This window comes from Equus asinus, chromosome X (assembly GCF_041296235.1).
Source record: "Equus asinus isolate D_3611 breed Donkey chromosome X, EquAss-T2T_v2, whole genome shotgun sequence".
Taxonomy (NCBI): domain Eukaryota; kingdom Metazoa; phylum Chordata; class Mammalia; order Perissodactyla; family Equidae; genus Equus; species Equus asinus.
In genome coordinates this window covers 126,598,806-126,618,824 of record NC_091820.1, presented here as the reverse complement: position 1 = coordinate 126,618,824, position 20,019 = coordinate 126,598,806, and the positions used below count along the sequence as shown (strand labels likewise).

The following is a 20,019-nucleotide window of genomic DNA, read 5'->3' as shown; positions in this document are numbered from 1 at the left end:
GCCAGAATTCACACACAAGGTTTTTAGACCAAAGCCCATGCTCATTTCTCCACATCATGCAGTTTCAGATGAAGTGTAAAGGCAAGGCAAATTGTCCTAATTGAAGCCTAGTTGAAGACCTCACGTTTATAGGTTAATACATCCTGTATGGTATTGATTCCTGGTTTGTTAGAATCCTTACTTTCAGATCTGTCAAGAGTTTCCTGTCACATGTGCGAAAGGTGTTTCCAATCACAGGGGCTTTGCTAGGCCCTGATGCCACCCACTTACTCCCTGTGCCTTACAGTCCAGGAAGTTTGGCCTGCAGCCTGCATTCTAAGCATTCTGGATCCCCTGGCTGGGAATTTGGCACAATCAAACTGTGCAGCCCTAGAGGTAGACAGAGCTCTCCTTTTGTGTGTTTGCGGATGGAGGCACCTCAAACTATACTCAAGGCTTTTATTAGTTTCCTCTGGCAGCCATAAAAAATTACCAAAAGCTCGGTCTCTTAAAACAACAGAATTGATTCTCTTGTGTTTCTGGAGGCCAGGAATCCAAAATCAAGTTCTTGGCAGGCCTGGACTCACGCCAGAGGCTCTAGGGGAGAATCTGTTCTCGCCTCTTCTAGCTGTTCAGGGCTCCAGGCGTTCTTCGGTGTTTCTTGGCTTGCAACTGCCTCACTTCAGTCTTTGTCTCTGTCTTGATATCAGCTCCTCTTCTTCTGTGTCCTCTCCTCTTTTCTCTCTCTCAAATATCCCCCCTGCCTTTCTTTGATAAGCACATTTTTAATTGGATTTAGGACCCACCCAGATAATTCAGGATGGTCTCATCTCAAGATCCTTAATTTGATTACATATGCAAAGACCCTTTTTCCAAATATGGTAACATTCACAGTTTCAAGGATTAGGATGTGGACATGTGGTTTGCAGGGTTACCATTCAACTCACTATAGAGGACTCATCATCCCCCAACAGTACCCTGAACTCTGGGGAATCAGGCTGCCCAGGGCCAAACTGAGTCACTGGGAATATGAAGATAGGATTGTGGCTGCGCTCCCTTCCCACTTTTCTAAATCTTGCCCCATACTCATCATGCCCTACAGTGCTCAGGCTTTCCTGAAACCCTATGGGATCAGGCTCAGGTCAACCTAGGTCCATCCGTTCATGGAAACAGAATAGTTTAAGAGAGAGAGCATGAACTTAGGAATCTGACAGGAATCTGGGTTACAAGTTACTCCAACACTTTCTGGCGATGTGTCCTTGGACAAGTTACTTTAATCTCTCTAGGGCTCAGTTTACTCACCTGCAAAACAGGAATGAGATGAAATCCATTTTGGTCAGAGGCTCCTGTAAGAGAAAAAAATACCTTGGCTTTGGAGACAGAGAGACATGGGTTTGTTTCCTGGCTCTGAAACCCACTAACCATGCAATTTGGGGTAAGACACTGAAACTCTCTAAACTTCGTTTCTTCATCCACGGAATAGGGATAACATGTCTTAACTTACAGAGGTGTTAGGATTTAATAATAAAATGTACAGGAAATAAAGTTGGTGTCAATGCATGTTTATTAAACTTATTATTGTTGTTGGTGGTGTCATTAGCTACAGCTTACAGAGTGCGGGATCTGTGCCAGACATCCTACCGTGCACTATGGAGCAGTGCAGAGATGCGTCTTGGTTCTCCTGCAGAGAAGGTTAAACTTAGAAGGGGAAAGATGGTATTATTGTGAGAAACTAGAAACACCACTCAACTCATGCCCCTGGTAATTAACTCCTTGGGATATAGTTAAGTCATTTTCACTCTTGGGTGAAATTGCATACATTTGAAGAATTTAGAAAGGAATGAAGAAGCTGGGGGTGAATTAAGTTTTAACGAGCAAACATTTTAACTATGGTGAACATTTTGATATCAAGATCACAGATCAAAGTTAATGTCTTTCCTGTCAAAATTCATAGATTTTATATATGTCCTGGGGATAAATTGAGGAATGTAGTTGACTAACAAATGAACCCCTTTTAATTGCATTTCACTTTTCTAGCTGAATGCTCATGCAATTTTTCTTCTTGTTTTACTGGCAAATTCCAATTAGGGTCATTAGAGTGACAAAACCAGCTTGACCATAAATATCTTGCTTTGTACAGAAATTAAAGTGTTTATGCAGACATCAAGATATTACAATTCAGACCACCAAGGGAGCCTTGCAGGGCAATAATCTAGGAGTCCACATTAGCCTTGTTACTCCCTCCTTTAATTGCAGTTAAATACAAAACAGCTGCTAAGTCTTCCAACACCAGGTCAAATGCAATAGCACAACCAATGGTAGAGGAAAAGGACTTCCCTAAATAAGGCAGCCAGTTAACAGTGTGACATACAAAAGGCAGGCCTTGCCATCATCGGGTCAAGGAAGTGCAACTTTTATTTCTTGAATGGACAAATCCAGGTTATGAGGTTCCATTCTTGTGCTCGTTTATTCAATAGACAGTGGCTAAGTACTTTGAAAATGCACCAGCCTCATGCCAGGTGCTGGCAATACAGAGATAAAGAAGACTCATCCTTAACGGATAAACTCAAACAGTTATTGTGAATCACTGTTGTGCATTTTTGGAAGGGTATGGGCAATCTGCTGGGAGAGTGCACGGGAGCAAAGCGTGTCTCGGCCTGCGGAGTCAGGGGAGGCTTCCCAGAGGAGGGGCCACTTGAGCTGCATTTGAGAGGACGGATGGGAACTAAGTAAGGCTGTTAGAGGCAGAGATTTTACTGGAGACAGAGGACAGAGGCACAGAGTATGAAAATACAAAAAAAAGCATGAGATGGGTGAAGGTGAAGGGAGAAAGAGTTGGCTCTTTGGGTCTGGACCTATTTGGGAAATGTTCCTGAGGCAGATTCACCAGGACCAGGTGATGGATAAGATATAGGGAAAGGAAGAGGGAGTGGAGGCAGGAAGGCTGGGAGGCTTTAGGCCCGGGCGCTGGGTAGGCAGTTCGGGCTTGCCCCAGCGCACTTGCTCTGTGCACCAAACTCCGGGCCGCGAGAGCCAGTGCTTCCCTAAAGCGCCCGAAGTCCCATCTGGCTGATTAAGGGCTAATTCAAATATCAATTAATCGTTCCTCATTTAATTTCTTTTAAAACATTTTCACAGTGCAGGTAATGAAGAAAAATCTTCTCCTTCGAAAAGTCAAGCAATATCCACCACTTTAAAGAAATTAGTAAAACTGTTGCAAGTTGTAAGCTTTTAAGGGGGCGGATATTGGCAATTTGGTTCAGGAGCTTGAGATTTCTCTATCTCACAAAAGAAGAGAAGAAACGCCCAATGTTTGGGGATTTTTTTCTTTTTCAGAACTACCTATTACACTTCATCTCTGACCTGGTGCTAGAAGAACTGGTCATTTGTTGTGACGTGGGAACAAGCAGTTGATTTGGAATCTTGGTGTTAACAGGGACCATTTCAACAAGATTAAAGTTCAAAGAGGTTTTGTGTTTTTCCCAGGTCACACAGCTAGTTAGTGGCAGATCTAGCTGGACCAGAAGACAGAAGGAGGGTTTTCATTGCCTTTCCTTTGGTCAGTGCTGCCCTCTGGCCTTGGTAGTGAATGATATTTTCATCTGGCTAGCTGGTGAGAAAGACAGTAGGAGGTGAGGTAAAGAGCTATACCTGGGAGTGGGGGTCCGGGGATGGCTGGAGCGGGTGGTGGATTCTAAAAAACCTTGGAGGCAGAAAGTTCTCTGGAAAGCAGTCCAGGAAGGCCCAGATTGGCAGACGGATTGACCCATGCTTGGGAAAGAACTGCCAAGGGCTTTTAATTTCCCTCAAATAAAACAGTCTCCTTCAACTCAGGTGCAGATAGAGTGGGTGTTTATATGTTAGTTTCCTTGTCCTCTCACCCAGTGTTTTTTCTGGAAAATGGAGACTGAAATCCCTCCCAGGCTTTTCCCACAGGGCTAGTAGGAAAAATAGGTAGGAAAAGGAGTTTGGATTATATTCTAAGTCCATTGTGTAGTCCCTGGAAGATTTTAAGAACAGAAATGAATGATTTGATTTATTTTTTAAAAAAGATTACTCTGGTGTTGAGTGGAGAATGGGTGGTAGGGAGTTACAGAAGCTAAGAAAAAACATCAGAAGCAATTGCTTTAGGCCAAATGAGTATGGTGGATTAGATGAGGATGGTACTATCAGTGATGGATAGAAGTTGACAGAATCGGGATACATTTTTGGAGGTAAAATAAGAAGGATTTGTGGAAGAATTGAACATGAGGTGAGAAAAAGAATGGAATCAATCCTAGATATTTTACGTGAGCAACTGGGAATGGCTGGGGGAGATTTTTGCCAGTAAGAACCATGAGTTTGGATCTGACCGTGTTAGTTTTGAGGTGCTGATTAGACATCCAAGTGGAGATGTCAAGTAGGCAGTTGGACATGTGACTGGAAATGTAAGCTTGGGAATCATCAGCATATAGATAGTATTTAAAGCTATAGGACAGAATGAGGTGACTTAGGGTGAGAAAAAAAAAGAGGCTGCAAAACAGATTGAGGAGAGGCCAGTGAGATAGAAATAGAACCAGGAGAGTACAGTGTCCCGGAAGCCAAGGGGAAGAACAGGTTTGAAAATGGATGGAATAGTTGGCAGTGTCAAGTCCTGCTGGGAGTCAAGTAAATTAAAAGCAGAGAAGAGACCACTGACTTTGATTACATGAAGGTCGTTGGTAACTTTGGCAAAAGCTGTGTCTATAGAGTGGTGGAGACAGAAACTGGATTGGAGTGAGTTGAGGAAAAAAAAGAGAGGTTAAGAGTGGAAATGGTGACTGGAGACTACCTATAAGAGATTTTGTTGTGAAGGGTAACGGAGAAACGAGGTGGCAGCTGGAATGGAGATATAGGGTAGAAGGAACTTTTTGTAAAAATAAGTGATAACTAGGGCATGCCTGTTTGCTGATGAGGATGATTAGATAGAGAGGGAGAAATTTAAGATGCAAGAAAGAAAGGGAATATTCGGAGGGAACGCCTGAGAAGGCTAGAAGAGATGGGATGGGTACCAAGCACAAGTGGAGGAGTTGGCCACACAGAGAAGCAGGGACATTTTGCGACAGTGCTCCTGCTTTGTTAATGAAGTGAGGCAAGAAGATCATCTGTGAGGGAAAGACTGGATGTCGGATGTATTTGTAGGTTTGAGAGAGGAGAGAAAGCTGTGAAATAGTTGTTTTGGAGAGTGGGAATGTGAACATTAAGGCAAGTGTGGTAGGATGTTCAGGCAACACAGAGGACTCATTTGAAATGTATGACCATGGTTTTAAAATAAAACCTGTCAACACAGCTGTGTGTTTTTTCAGGCAATATTCAGCTGCTAAAATACACAGATGAAGTAGACAGAGAGTAGAGTTGACTAAAGTTAGGACTTTGCAAGGCAGATGTGATAGAGGGAGAGAGAAATTAGGGAGTTAAGCTTGTTTGCAAGAGAGTGAATATGATGATAGATTGCTGAATCTCACGTCTGGATAGAGTGAAATGAAGACATGAGGTAGGTGGCGAACTGTGAGAAGGTGGTGAGGTCAGTACCTTGCAGGTCTTGATGAAGTTAATTACTAGAATAAGATTTACTATGATCGATGAACTGGAAGGAAAGGAAATAGGCAGATAGAGAAAGAGGAGCCAAAAGCTGAGATTAAGGAGTGGCCAGTGAGGGAGGTGGGGGAAAGAGTGTTTCCAGAAGGAAGGAGCAGTCAACAGGTTGAGACATCAAGTGAAAAAAGGATAGAAAGGTGAGCATCAGACAGAAGGACAAAAAGTTCATTGTTAACCTTGACAAGAACCATTTCAGTGGAATGATAGGACGAGTTGTGGTGGATTGAAAATTGATTGGGCAGTGAGGAAGTTGAGACAGAGAAGTCAGAAGACCTTTTCAAGAAGTTTGGCTGTGAAGGGAAACTAAAAAAATAGGTGGTAGCTAGAGAGGAATATGGAGCCTTAAGCAAAGAGCTTTTTAAAATTGAGCATCACTTGATTATGTTTTTTAATTGAAATTATTTTTGAAATAATTGTAGATTCACATGCAGTTGCACGAAATAATACAGAGAGATTTTTTGGACAACCTGCCCAGCTTTCCCCAATGGTGACATCCTCCAATAACACAGTACAATATCCCAGCCAGGACATTGACACTGGTATAGAAACACCAATCCTACCCAGATTTTCTCGGCACTACCTGCACTCACCTGTGTGTTTATATATTAAATTCTATACAATTTTATCATTTGTGTAAGTTGTGTATGCGTCACCAACTGTCAAGACTCTGCTCAGTTCCAACACCACAGGGATCTCCCATGTTGCCCTTTTGTAACTGCACCCAGAACCCTGCTGCATCCCTCTCACCAACCCCGTCAGTCCCTGACCACTTGCAACCACAGCTATGTTTTCTATTTCTATAATTTTCTCATTTCATTAATGCTATGTGAATGGAATCAAGTGCATGTAACCTTTTGGAATTGTCTTTACTCATTCACCATAATTCCCTGGAGATTCATCCAGGTAGTGTGTGTATCAATAGTTTATTCCTTTTTATTGCTAGTTCTATGATATGGATATAGCACAGTTTGCTTAACCATTCACCCATTAAAGGACATCTAAGCTGTTAGCAGTTTTTAGCTCTTACAAATAAAGCTGCTATAGATGTTCGTGGACAGTTTTTTGTGTGAAGGTGGCTTTGATTTCTATGAGATAAATGCCCAGGAGTGCAATTACTGGGTCTTATGGTAGTTAACTGCATGTTTAATTTTTTAAGAAACTTCCAAACCACTTTCCAGAGTGGCTGCACCATTTTACATTGCTACCAGCAATATTTAAGTGATCCAGTTTCTTGGCATCATCACCAGAATTTTGTGTTGCTATTATCTTTTATTTTAGTCATTCTGATAAGTGTATAGTGGTATCTTGTTGTGGTCTTAATTTGTACTTCCCTGGTAGCTGATGATTTTAAATATATTTTCATGTGTTTATTTGCCATCTGTATATCCTCTTTGGTGAAATGTCTCTTCATAGCTCTTGTCCATTTTTTAATTGAATTGTTTGATTTTTACTGTTGAGTTTTGACAGTTCTCTAATATATTCTAGATACTCTAGATAGTTTTTGTCAGATGTGTGGTTTGCAAATATATTCTCCCAGACTGTAGCTTGTCTTCTCATTCTCTTCACATAGCCTTTCACAGAGAAAAAAATTTTCTTTCAGTACTTGAAAAGTATTGTGCTGCTTCCTCCTGTTCTCCATGGTTTCAGATGCGAAATCTGCTGTCATTTGAATTGGTGTTCCTCTATGGATAATGTGTTGTTTCTCTTTGGATGCTTTTAAGATTTCTTCTTTGTCAGAAATTTAATTATGATGTGTTTTGGCATGTATTTCCTGGGTTTGTTCTGTTTGTAGTTTGCTCAGCTTCTTCAATCTGTAGATCTGTGTCTTTCACCAAACTTGGGAAGTTTTAAGCTCTTATTTCTTTACATATTTTTTCAGCTCCATTTTATTTCCTCTCTCCTTCTGGGATTCCCATGATATAAATGTTGGATCTTTTGTTGTTGTTCCACAGGTCTCTGAGGTTCTGTTCATATTTTTTCCAGCCTATTTAATCTCTGTTGTTCATGTTGTGTGAATTCTGTTTATCCATTCTCAAGTTCACTGATTCCATCCTCTGTCATCTCCACTCTCTATTGATTCCATCCAATCAGATTTTTCTTTATATTATATTTCTCATTTCTATAATTTCCATTTGGTTCTTTTTTATAATTTCTTTTTCCAAGATTTTCTGTATTTTTTCACTTGTTCCTAGAGAATTTATAATTGCTGTTTAAGCAGTTTTTTGGTGGCTACTTTAAAATCCTTGTCAGATAATTCCCACATCTAAGTCATCTCAGTATTGACATTAGTTGAATATATATTTTTTTCATTCAAGTTATGATTTTCCTGGTTCTTGGTATGACAGGTGATGTTTTTATTGTGTCCTGGACATTTTGGCTAATATGTTCGGAGACTCTGGGTCCTATTTAAATCATTTCTTTTAGTAGGCAGTCATTCTGTTTAGGTTTGCCATGCAAGCCCTGGCCTGCTTTGTGGGTTGTGGTTCCAATGGCAGTTTAATTTTTTAGAGCCTGTGGAGTGTTATTTTGGTTGACTTGGTTTATCTGTTCCAGGGGGGCTCCCACTGGTTCCTGCTGGTGCTCCCTAAGGGGGCAGACGTTTTCCTAGGCCCACAGGGATTAAGAAGCTTCCTGGAAGGCTGCTTGTAGTGGCATGGTCCCTCCCGCCAATTCCACCCACTTGCCCCAACATCCCTTGGCCGGGGAAGGGATCTCAGGTCCCTGTGTCCCTTTATGCGGACAAAAATACCTACAGTGCAGGATGCTTCTTGAGGTAAGATCCCCCTAGATGGTGTTGCCTGGTAACCTGATATCTCTCAAAGTGGGAGAGATTGTCAGGTCTGCAGGGACAAAGAAGCTTTCTGGACTAGGCCTGCTTATTATGGTAGGATGCCCCTTGCCAGTGCTGCCTGGCTACCTGGTGTTTCTCAGTCTTGAGCCAACAGGGAGGGAGAGCACTTACTTCCCTTGCTGGTGTCACCAGGCATACCTCATGTTCTCAGGAGGGTTACTGTTTGGTCTGGGGGGTAAACAAGCCTACCTGGACTGCATTCTGTTGTTTATCTGGGCATCAGAAAATGCTAGGTCTGGGTCACCTTCTGTTGGGTAAGGGTGGTCATAAGATACCCTGCACTATGCTGTTCCTCCAGTCTTGGGATCCTAGTCCAGTTAGCCTTCCTTTTGTCACCTTTCAGAGCTATTCTTTGTTTGCCTCCTGAATTATTCCCAAAACTTATAGCTGTACTTTGTACAGAGAAGCAGAGAGATGCATCTACATCATCTTGTCTGGACCAGAAGTCTGATTGTGTTTTAAATGCCAATAAGAGGAAGTAGAGAGAGGACAGTCAGTAGAGTGAAGTCTCACAAAAGGCTAAAAGAAAAGGATCAGAACACAGATGAGAATATCAGCATTAGTACGAGATGGGGAGGAGGGAAGGTGCAGATTCAGGTGAGTTTATAGGTTTGGTAGCACGAATTTGAGGAGTTCTTATTGGATGGGCCTAATTATTTTTTCTGTGAAACAGAGGCAGCATAAGAGCCCAGACCCTGGAGTTTCACATTCTTGACTGTGAACCCCAGTTGCACTTCTTACCCAGCTGCAAGATCTTTGGCAAGACACTTAATCCCTCTGTGCCTTAGTTTCCCATAAAAGGGAAATAATAATAGCATATATCCTCATAGGAATGTTGTGATGATTAATTGAAATGAATTAATATCTGTGAAGTGCTTAGAATCAGGTGTTACATAAGTGTTTGTTTTCTACGAAAAATATCCCATAGGGCTCTTATTGTATACAGCATTCAATAAATGTTACTATCATTTTCATACTTATTCTTTTCAGCCTTAGGTCATTTCCTTGAAGTAAAATCATTGGTCAAAATTTGCCAAACTCAGCTCAGTCCTGTGCTTTTCATGGAGAGGCACCATGTGAGGGCAGGCATAGGCATGTGGAACCAGTCTGGGCAAGAATAGTGGGGGTGGGGCAACTCAATTCCAAGATGCCATTGGAACATCTACTTCCCTGGAAAGCTATGGTGAGTGCATGGGGCCACTCAGCTCCCCCGGCCTCAGTGCACATTCTGCTGGAGCACTGCTTGCCTACAGTGTTATATACACTGTTATATACAGTGTTATGTACAGCTTTTCTGCCCTTCTTTTCCTTAAGCCTGGGTGTTCCTCCAGCGTAGGGACCATCAATAAGAGAAGCCTCCAACCTCTTCACATTGCAACATGCCTTCCATATCAAAACATACACCCTCTCCCAAAGAAACATTTGAAAGTCCCTGAGAAAACCATCATTTTTAACTATCTGAAATGTGTTCATATGAGCAGTCAGCTACATCAATCACGAAACAAGTCATGGTTCTATTTGTTCTGTGATTGTGGAAAAATCGCAGGGTCTTTCATCATGATAGAAAAGGAATACAAAGAATTAGGAGTGCCATCTTGTGGAGTGATCTATCATTACCACTTAGGAGTCACAAAATGCCACCAATGGGAGCTGAGTATGTTTTCTTTATATCCCCCAAAGCCTAGTGTGGAAGAAATGCTTGAGAGTTATTTGCTGAATAAATGATTGAATAAGAGAAGGGGATAGGGCTGGAGTGGAGACTTGCTTTGGAAAGTTAATCTGGATGTCACCTTGATAAAATGTCTGATGCACTGTCCACTTGATTTGGAGACCTTTAAAAATGGTGTTGTAGATACCCCAAGGCGTTATTATGTACCTGCCATAAAGGAAAATGAAGAATAAAATATTTGTATGAAGAAATAAAGGACTGCCAACTTTTCCATGTTCTGGCCTTGTCAGTGGTAGGTGAGTAGACTATCTGATGGTACTATTCTCTTCCTAGAAGTATCAACGTGCTACAAGTTAATAAAGGATTTAAAGAGCATAAAGAATATGGTTGGTTTCAGAGCTAGTAGGTCTTGTCTTTATTCTAGTAGGTTGAACTAAATAAAATTGACAGTCAATGATTTTGACCTATAACAGTGTCAGTTTCTTACGTATCAGCCTAATATTTCAAATCAGTTCCCTTAAAAAATTTATTCTGAACATATGTTAGGTCTGGATATTCTGCTAGGCCCTGGAGGATATGGAGACAAGTAAAACGTGGGCCTTGCCTTCAAGAATCTCACAATTCTGTGGGGGAGGTGGACACATATATAGCATGCCTTGTATTCTAGTCGTTTCTGTTAAATGCCAACAGTGTTGGGTTAAGCCCAAATCTATAGAGGTGCTACAAGAGCTCTAGAAGGCATGACTCTAGCACCAAACTGCCTGAGTTTGAATCTTAATTTTGCTACTTACCAGCTAGGTGACTTTGGACAAGGTACTGAACTTCTCTATACCTGTTTCCTGATCTATAAATTGGCATAATATAGTGCCTACTGCATATGACTGAAGTATGGATTAAATGAGCTAATATGTACAAAGCGCTTAGAATAGCTCCTATCACATAGCAAGTGCTGTGTAAATTTTAGCTATTGATATCATTCATCTCTATTACTGCAGCATTTGAGTTGTGCTTTGAGGGTGCATTAAATTTCACTATTCATTCTTTCACTTTTTTTGTTTAACAGGAATTTTCTTATTGAGGTCCTACTTTTCCGAGTTCCTGTGAGGAAGGGGTGGGAACACCATTACCTACTACTTTCGACTAGATCATCATCTCCTTAAAGTCTGGGCCTGAGGCAGGAGCTAGAGCAAAGGAATGGGAAAATGAAAGGGCAGAGGACAGTAGTACTGTTGTCACCGGAATGTATGGTGCATGCGGGCTTGTGTCAAGACTGTGGCAGAGTAAGCCAAAGCCTAGATTTTTGGAATGTACTCAGGTGCACACTTGGGAAGGTAAAACCCATTGCGAATTGGCTTTAACAAAAGCAACTGAAATAGCTGGAGAGAAGCTAAACAAAATAAAGGCAAGGGTGTGTCCCCTTGCTGGCATATACTATCTCAAGTGTGCTTTGTAGACACTTGAGGAATGCTGACTGCTCTGTGTTATCGAGCTGTGAAATCACACCTCCATGAAATATATTTTCTATTAAATTGCTTAATCCTGAATTAATTTTTGTGCCATTGCAAAAGTATTGACAGCTAATAAGGAAGATTATAAAAGTTAACTTCTATGAAATATGGACAGTCCAGATCTTACTTTGGTTGTAATGCCTTAGCCACCTAACAGTAGATTGTAGCATGGCTTTATGAAAAGCGAATAATGCTCATCATTTGATTGTTCAGTGCTTCAAAGTTCTTAGGCTAGTAAGCAGTTGTTTTTGGTGTTTAGTATTTCATAAAATGTCCAAGTGGGGACAGTGACATGTTTACACACCCCTCCTCCAAATTGGCCACTGAAATTTGGGAAACTCATCAGCTTCTCTCATTGTTGAGTCCACCTTTGACCCTCTATAATATTTCTATATGTTATACTATTGTTTTATATATTTATATACTATAAATATATAACATGTAACTTTTCATATAGTTATTCATATATATTCATATATATAATACATCTAATATATATATTCATAACTAGCTCTGCCAGCAAGACTCAATGAATGATACTTTGTCCAGATTCCTATTAGTAACTAATAATATGAGCAGTAACATCAGCTTACTCCAGGATCTATTTGTAGTTAGAGTACTTCATGGATTTTAAAAGTTTTCAAAGCTAATGACCTATTAAATAGGTCACAGAGATAAAAGGAAAAGTAGCTTGTCCAAAACCATAGTAGATCAATTTGGGGTAGGGTTTGAGTTTCTAATTTACAATCTGGCTATCAGAGCATGCTTTTGAATAGAAAACGAGGTACAACCTCTGCCCATCTTTCCATCTTTGCAACTCACGAACAAAACTAGCAAAGCTTTCCCAATGCCAATGTTAACGATGGTTGAAAAGAGCATGGAGTTAAAAGACAGACTCATAGAATAAATAATCATTGAACATAGACAGCATCAAAATTCTGTCTGGGTAAAACATTTGCTGTTGTGTTGGGTGCCATAACTTGAGAGCACAGGTACAGCCTTGAGGGTGAATTGTGAGGTCGGGAATCACCCCCCCCCCCGACCCCCGCTTCCCCTAACTCTTATTCCTGTGTTGTGGTTCCTCCTGGTACGTACTGGAGGAAGGGGAGCTTATCGTAGATTTCTCCAGACTTAGAAATAATACCAACGACAGAGGTGATGATGATAATATTAGCAGCTCCAATTTTTGGAATGTTTACTCTGTTTAGGTGCCTAAGATGTGTTATTACATTTGGTTCTTGCTAAAGCCCTAACACATAGGTACATAGGTATTTTTATTCTCTTCATTGTAATATTCTAAGAACTTTATTTTAAAGAAAAATTCTATATTCTCTCTGAAAGCAAAGAAATCAAAACCTAACAAATCAACAGCAAAAGTGAAGGCCTTTCTACTTTTCACTTTAAATGTATCTGTTATCCCACCCTCCACAGAATTTAGCAACCTGACCTTGACATTCAAAATCCTTCCAAAGTGAGTTTGCTCGCTTCCTTTCTGAGAGAAAAGCTGCTTTCTCTTCCAGAATCGTGACAGTATCCTTTCTCCTTGTAAACTCCATCCTGTTTGTCAGGGAAGGACAAGAGAGTGTTTTCCTGTGTATCCGCTAATTACTGCCCCAAATGCCCTGTCCCTTTCTGGAGGTGCATTACCAGGAAGATCTGGATGTCCTATTTTAGCTGTTAACACACAAAGGCATCACATGTAGTCTTGCCAGATTTAGCAAGCAAAAAATAGAGGATGCCTAGTTAAATTTGAATTTCAGATAAACAACAACAAATTCTTTTTTTTGGTATAAATGTGTCCCAAATATTGCATGGGAGATAATTATACTAAAAAAATGTCATTGTTATCTGAAATTCATATTTAACTGGGCATCCTGTATTTTATCTGGCAATCCTAAATGCTATTTGTATTTTCCAAAGTACATAAATGAAATAGAGCAGTAAGGCCAGTTTAAACTTGTTTCAATTACAGTGGGAATCCTACAGAATGAGCTCCACTTCCTTTTGAGACAAATGAGCAAATGTTCAATTTGCATAATGGGCCATCAGCTGAGTACAATCAACTTTTATAATAATTTAATCTAGAGAAAAGAAACATACTGATTATATGCAGGCCATGCAAGTAAATGTCTCTTTAGTTGACTTATTTTAGACTTATAGTGTTTCAGGTCTGTAAGGGCAGTGGAGGTCAATAAGTGTCATGTTCCTTCCAAATCCCCTACCCTGGCCCGGAACCCCATTTTTCTATTCCAGGGTTGCCAGCAAAAAGGTGCCAGGCCAAAGGGGTCGGTTGGGGCTGAAGTCTAACCCATATTCTGCCTCTCAAGCCTTGCACCTAGAGGAAAGGGCACCCCCCACACATGCACACATGTGCCTTGCACTTGCCCAAGCATGCACTCCCAGGCCGAGCCTGCTAAGAGCAGGTGCCTGTTTTTTAATAATTTGCATAAAGATACCAGACTGTTGGCCCTGATTCACGCAGACATTTAACACTCATTTGCAAAGTCACTACCGAGAGCCAAGCACAATCTTCAGTTCTGGGAATACAGAAATGGGATGGGGCATGGTCCCTTCCTTCTAGGAATGCAGTCTGGTGGGAGACAAACAAGTAAAAAGATCATTATAAAATGTGCCTGGGCCAGCACGGTGGCGCAGTGGTTAAGTGCGCACATTCTGCTTCTCAGCGGCCTGGGGTCTGCCGGTTCGGATCCCGGGTGCGGACTTGGCACCGCTTGGCAAAAGCCATGCTGTGGTAGGCGTCCCACATATAAAGTAGAGGAAAATGGGCACAGATGTTAGCTCAGGGCCAGTCTTCCTTAGCAAAAAGAGGAGGATTGGCAGTAGGTAGCTCAGGGCTAATCTTCCTAAAAAAAACAAAAATGTGCCACGTTACAGGGTGAGCACAGGGCATGATGGGAGCACAGAGGAGGGGAAGCTGTTTCAGCCCAGTGGCATGAACTAAGAGGCGTTCTCAGAGAAGCTGGAGCTTCAGTGGAATCCAGATGGAAGAATGAGGTTAATGAAGCAGGAGGGGGTTGAGGGGAGAAAAGGCATTCCAGGTGGAGGGCAAAGTGGCACAAGCAGATTCACAGCGGCATGAAACTGAATGCCATGCTCTGGAATCCTCTAGATGCTCATTTCAGCTGTAGTGAGAGTGGGGGATCAGGGATGCCAAATCAGGTAGGGTCTCTACAGAGACAATGCATTTGGGAAACACTGGATCAAACAGTGCCCTGCGGGGTAGTTTTATTCTCTGCTAAATGCACCCCCGCCCACCCCAGTGCCTAGAATAGTGACTGGCAAATAGTAAACACTCAATACATATTTTATTAAATGAATGAATGAACAAGTGATTGAACAAATGACAGGACTTGTCAGAGCCTTTGATAGGCCCAAGTATGTTATAGATTTCAAGAGAGGGGTCTAGTATACAGAATTTCCACCTTATTTCACCACATAACATTGTGTTCACTGAATAATATATTTTCAAAGAGTATTGTTTTTTGGAACACATTTGGGGAAATCATGTTCTAAAGGAGACGTGCAAATGAATAGCTACATGAGTGTATATAAAGTTAGAGAAATCCAGGTGAACGTCTCAGGGATTACACTGAGGTGAAATGCTTGACTTCCTCTGTAGATTCACCCTGGCACTGGCTGATTGATGGCAGCAGAGGAGGCCAGACACAGGGGGAGCCAGCTCCAGTCCCAGGGGGCTTTGCAAGACCTTTTCAGGGACAGTAATTGATACTCACTTTTTCCTTTCCTTCATTTACAAGTCCAAATTGTGTCCCAGTTAATGAGGAAAATACCTAGCTTCCCTATGGGTCAAATGTTCCCACACCACTGCTAATCTCTGAAACAGTGGTCTTGAGATAATAACAGCATTTATCAAGCGCTAACTTTACATCAGGCATTTTCTACATTTTACCTCATTGATTTTCCATGACAGTCATGGGCATGTTAATGCTATAATAATAATTACTTATTGAGTGTTTGCTCTGTTCAGACACTGGGCTAAGTAAACTTTACAAAAATTATCTCTTTGAATCCTCATACCAACCCAATCCATTTATAACAAAATGGAAGCACAGAGAGGTTAAGTAACTTGTGCAAGGTCACACAGCTAGTAAGTGGCAGAGCAAAGACTTGGACCTGGATCTGTCTAACACTAAAGCCCACATGCTTAACTGCCCTACCATCCTGCTATTGGACCTACTATAAATCCCTCATGATGTATAACCAAGTAGAAGTTGAATGCAACTCCTCTCTATATCCACAGATGTATCTTGGAGAAAACGATCCTAACCCGTAACTACCATGAAATAGGATCCATTTACAACTACTTGCCAAATAATCATGGATGGAGTATGGATCATGCTATGTATGTGATAGATCAAGGTTGTTGACAGTGTTGTTAGATTAGAACAGTCAGCTGAATATGTTCCCTGCTGATTCATAACTGGCAGCTGACACACAATGTTTACCGTGGCAGCACAGCACACTCAGACCCCATCTGGGACAGAACCAAACCAAACCAGTCAGGACCAGGCTGTGCTGGACCCCAAACTGCTCAGTCTTTCCTCCTCTTCCCACAGAGTTCTAGGGTTTCATGAGTCAGCTTCATGCATCTTCTCACACATAGAGCGAAATGAAAGGCAGTAGGCTGATTGTGAGGATTAAGGAGGTGGCGCCTTCTAGGCTGTTGGCACAGAGACTGGCCACTTGTGAGAAACTTTATGTTTACTATACTACTTTTGCTTTTTGAATAAAAAAGCGTTTATTCACATCCTTGTGTAGACTTTTTTGTTTTGTTTTGTTTTGTTTTGAGGAAGATTAGCCTTGAGCTAACTACTGCCAATCCTCCTCTTTTTTGCTGAGGAAAACTGGCCCTGAGCTAACATCCGTGTCCATCTTCCTCTACTTTATATGTGGGACGCCTACCATAGCATGGCGTGCCAAGCGGTGCCATGTCCGCACCCGGGATCCCAACCAGCGAACCCCAGGCCGCCAAGAAGCAGAACGTGTGCAGTTAACCGCTGCACCACCGGGCTGGCCCCGGCACATTTTAAAATTTGTAGTAAAGTATAACAGACATTCAGAAGAGTACACACATAACTAATGGTTAATGTTGCCAAACTAAACACACCTGAATGCTGAGTACCCAGAGGAAGAAGCAGAAGGTTACCAGCACCCTGAGAAGAGCCACTCTGCTTACTGACCCCTAAGGGTAACCGCTGTCCTGACTTTGAACAGCCTGGAAGCTCAAAGTGCAACAACGGCCTGTGTACAAAATGTCAGACAGGAAATTTGGACCGTCCGCCTCCAGGGCTTATCCCTCGGATAATGCATGCCTAAAACTGTAAAGCTTTCCAAATTCCGTTGAGAGAAGAAGGTTTCTAGTTTTTTAAAAGAGCATTTGATGATGTCTAAAGAGAAAATGATAGTGCCTAAATAGCCAGGCCTCAAAGAGTGGCCACGGCGGTGGAGAGGGGAGTCTGAGATGACGCCAGGCTTCCTTGCTGCTGTCCCTGGTGGGGCTGATGGCAGTAGTGCCAAAGCGCTAAGGGCCAAGTCCTAAACCTCTGTAGCTTTGCAGTCCCTCTCGAGTCCCCTTCTCTGAGCAGGTGTTCCCAGGGAGGGAAAAGCCAATGAGGAGGCTTAGTTGGCCAGCTAGTGTGGGTTTTAAAAGCAGCCAGGTTTTACAGGGCCAAGATGACCTTTAGCTGTGCTGATATAATCACTGCCAGGCTCTGCACTATCTCGCTAGTCTCTAATTTGCCAAACTGCCCTCTGCAACTGTGATCTCTTTTCATAGATGAGAAAACTGATGCTCAGAAAGGTTAAACGCCCTGGCCAACTTCACACAGCTAGTAAATGGCTGGACCAGGATGCCCATGTCTGGTTGATGAGAGCCTCTGCTTATAGCCATCATGCCCCAAAATTCAAACACCTCTTAACTTCCCCGAGAGTTGCTTTATTGGAGAATTCTTGACTATGGCCCCCAGAATTTCAAAGTGATGTCTTGAATTTCTACTCTTTTGGGGATGGTTCAGAAGGAATTTGCAGGGCCTCAGAATGATCATTGATCACATCAGTTACTCCTGATGACGCGAGAGAAAGGCTGAAGTATCCCATAGGGCCTCGCTTCTCCAAGTGTGGTCCGTGGACCAATGGCATGAAATATAGGATCTCAGGCCTCACCCCAGACCTCCTGAGTGAGAACTTGCATTTTAACAAGATCCCCAGGGGACTCATACACACATTGAAGTTTGAGCAGCATAGTTGAAGGCCAGAGAACAAAGGTCAGTGTACTCTGCTCAGACTGGGCATATGTGGAGTTTGTATCTATCTTGGGTAAAAGACATGGGAAATATGAGCGAGATTATTGATCTCCTCATTTCAAGAAGAAGAAAAAGAGGGGACTTGCTCCTTGCTGAGGCAATGGATGGTTGTGAGAAGATTATAATAGGAACAACCTCCCTCATTCACTTTGCTCTCTGCAGAAACACGCTGTCATTAGCATTAATTGGATTTACAGTATTCACACACCTACTGGGGAAAATAGACACCTTAATTTGCTGCAATGTAAGAAAACATCAGCCATCTCAGCTATGCCATTATAGACATTATAAATCATGTGAACGTGAAAAAGATAGTTAACCTCCCTAAATATGGGCTGCATTATTTGGCTTATAATAGCATTCTGACTAGGAACAGCAAAGAGAAGTAGATTTGCACTGAAATTATGTCAGCAGGGAGGTTGGAACTGCTATTCTGAAAGGGTTTTTCCTACTCTCTGAGTCATTTTATCATCAGTGAACTGACCACTGTGCATGTTATCCTTCTGGAACTTTCAGCTCTATGAGATGATGAAGTTGATGTCCTCTAATAAAGAGCACATCACAGTCATTCATTCACTTGTCCAATAAGTATTTATTAATCACCTATTATGTAGCAGGCAGAAATCTAGGTGCTAGAGATGAAATGGTGAACAGATCCAGCCCTTGCTCTCATGAGTGAGACAGACAGTTAACAAATAATATCCAATTTACACTTTTAAAAATGTAAGTATTGGTGTCTAATGCTAGTGTACACAGGCATAGGGTGCAGACAGAGGTCCACGAGGAGGAACCAAACCAGTTGTGTGGACAGAGGGGTGAGCTGAGGAAGTACTTGCATGGAGAAGTGGCATTCAAACTGGGGTCTGAAAGGTGAGTGGGTGCTAACTCGGTGAAGTGGGCGGGAGTAGAGTGGGAGTGGGAGTGTCCTTCCCAGTGGAGCAAATAGCACAAGCAGAGCTCCTTTGGTGTAGAGGAGAATGGAACATTCAAGGATCTGAAACAAGTCCAGTAAGGCCTGAGAGTAGAGAGAGAGGAAGAGTTGCCTACGTGTCAGATCATGCAGGGCCTTGACAGTCGTGTAAGGGACGGTGATGCTATCTCCAGGACAACGGGGAGACCTCAAAGCATTTTTAGTGGGCTCAAAGAGATTGAGTATCACTTTTTCTAGGCCTCAGCGCTGGAAGGGACAGAGTGGGGATTCAAACCCAAGCCCAACTGACTCCTGAGCCAGCTTTCTTAACCATAACAACGTAACACTTGTCCATTTTTACATGGCTGTGTTTTATGTGACTCCTCCAGGCTCCCTCTAATTCAAATTGTATACCTTGATTTGTTTTGAAATATGTCTTGGGTGCCTTCAGCTATGTGACAAATGGGCATTGGGGCAGGATGCCCGGCATGGTACCAAGAAGATGGAGTCTAGCTTTCCACGTCAAATAAGCTGGTGAAGTATGTAACAGAGGACAGGATGGCAGAATCCTAGAATCCTACCTGCAGAAAGGCAACATGTGTAATTAAGGGGAAGCCATGCTTAATAGATCTAGCATTTTTGAAGGAGTGACTAAGCAAGTAAATAAGAGAGAGACAGCCCATGTAATAAAAATCACACTGACGTGCCAGGCATTTTTATTTTTGCATTTAAAAAGCACTTTGACATAGCTAATTACTTCTCTCACTGGACCGCTGTGAACACTAAATGGGATGATATAGTATTACCCCATTTTATAGATAAGGAAAGAGGCCCAGCAAGCTTGCAAGACTTTTCCAGGTTACATGTGAAGCAAGTGGTAAAGCTGATATGCAAAGCAAGGGTTCTCCAACTCCGGAGTCCTTAACCGATTTTTTTGCCCTTCAGAGGCTTAGTATATATCTTTATTGTGTTGAATAGATCCTTGCCATTATTGTGAAGGAACTGATTGAAAAGAGGAAGTAACAGCCATCTCTCAGAGGACCTGGAGTTTCTTTCCTACCTCTGTGTTGCCTTTCAAATAATACTCACACAGGCACATTTATATACATCATCTAACTTGATCCCTACAAAAGTCTTAAGAT

General features: G+C 42.0%; 1 protein-coding gene across 6 annotated transcripts in view; it reads left to right on the top strand.

The window, feature by feature from the left end:
• The window catches only part of FGF13 (fibroblast growth factor 13), a 488,385-nt gene that overhangs the window by 344,376 nt on the left and 123,990 nt on the right, over nt 1-20,019 (top strand). The window lies entirely within an intron of this gene.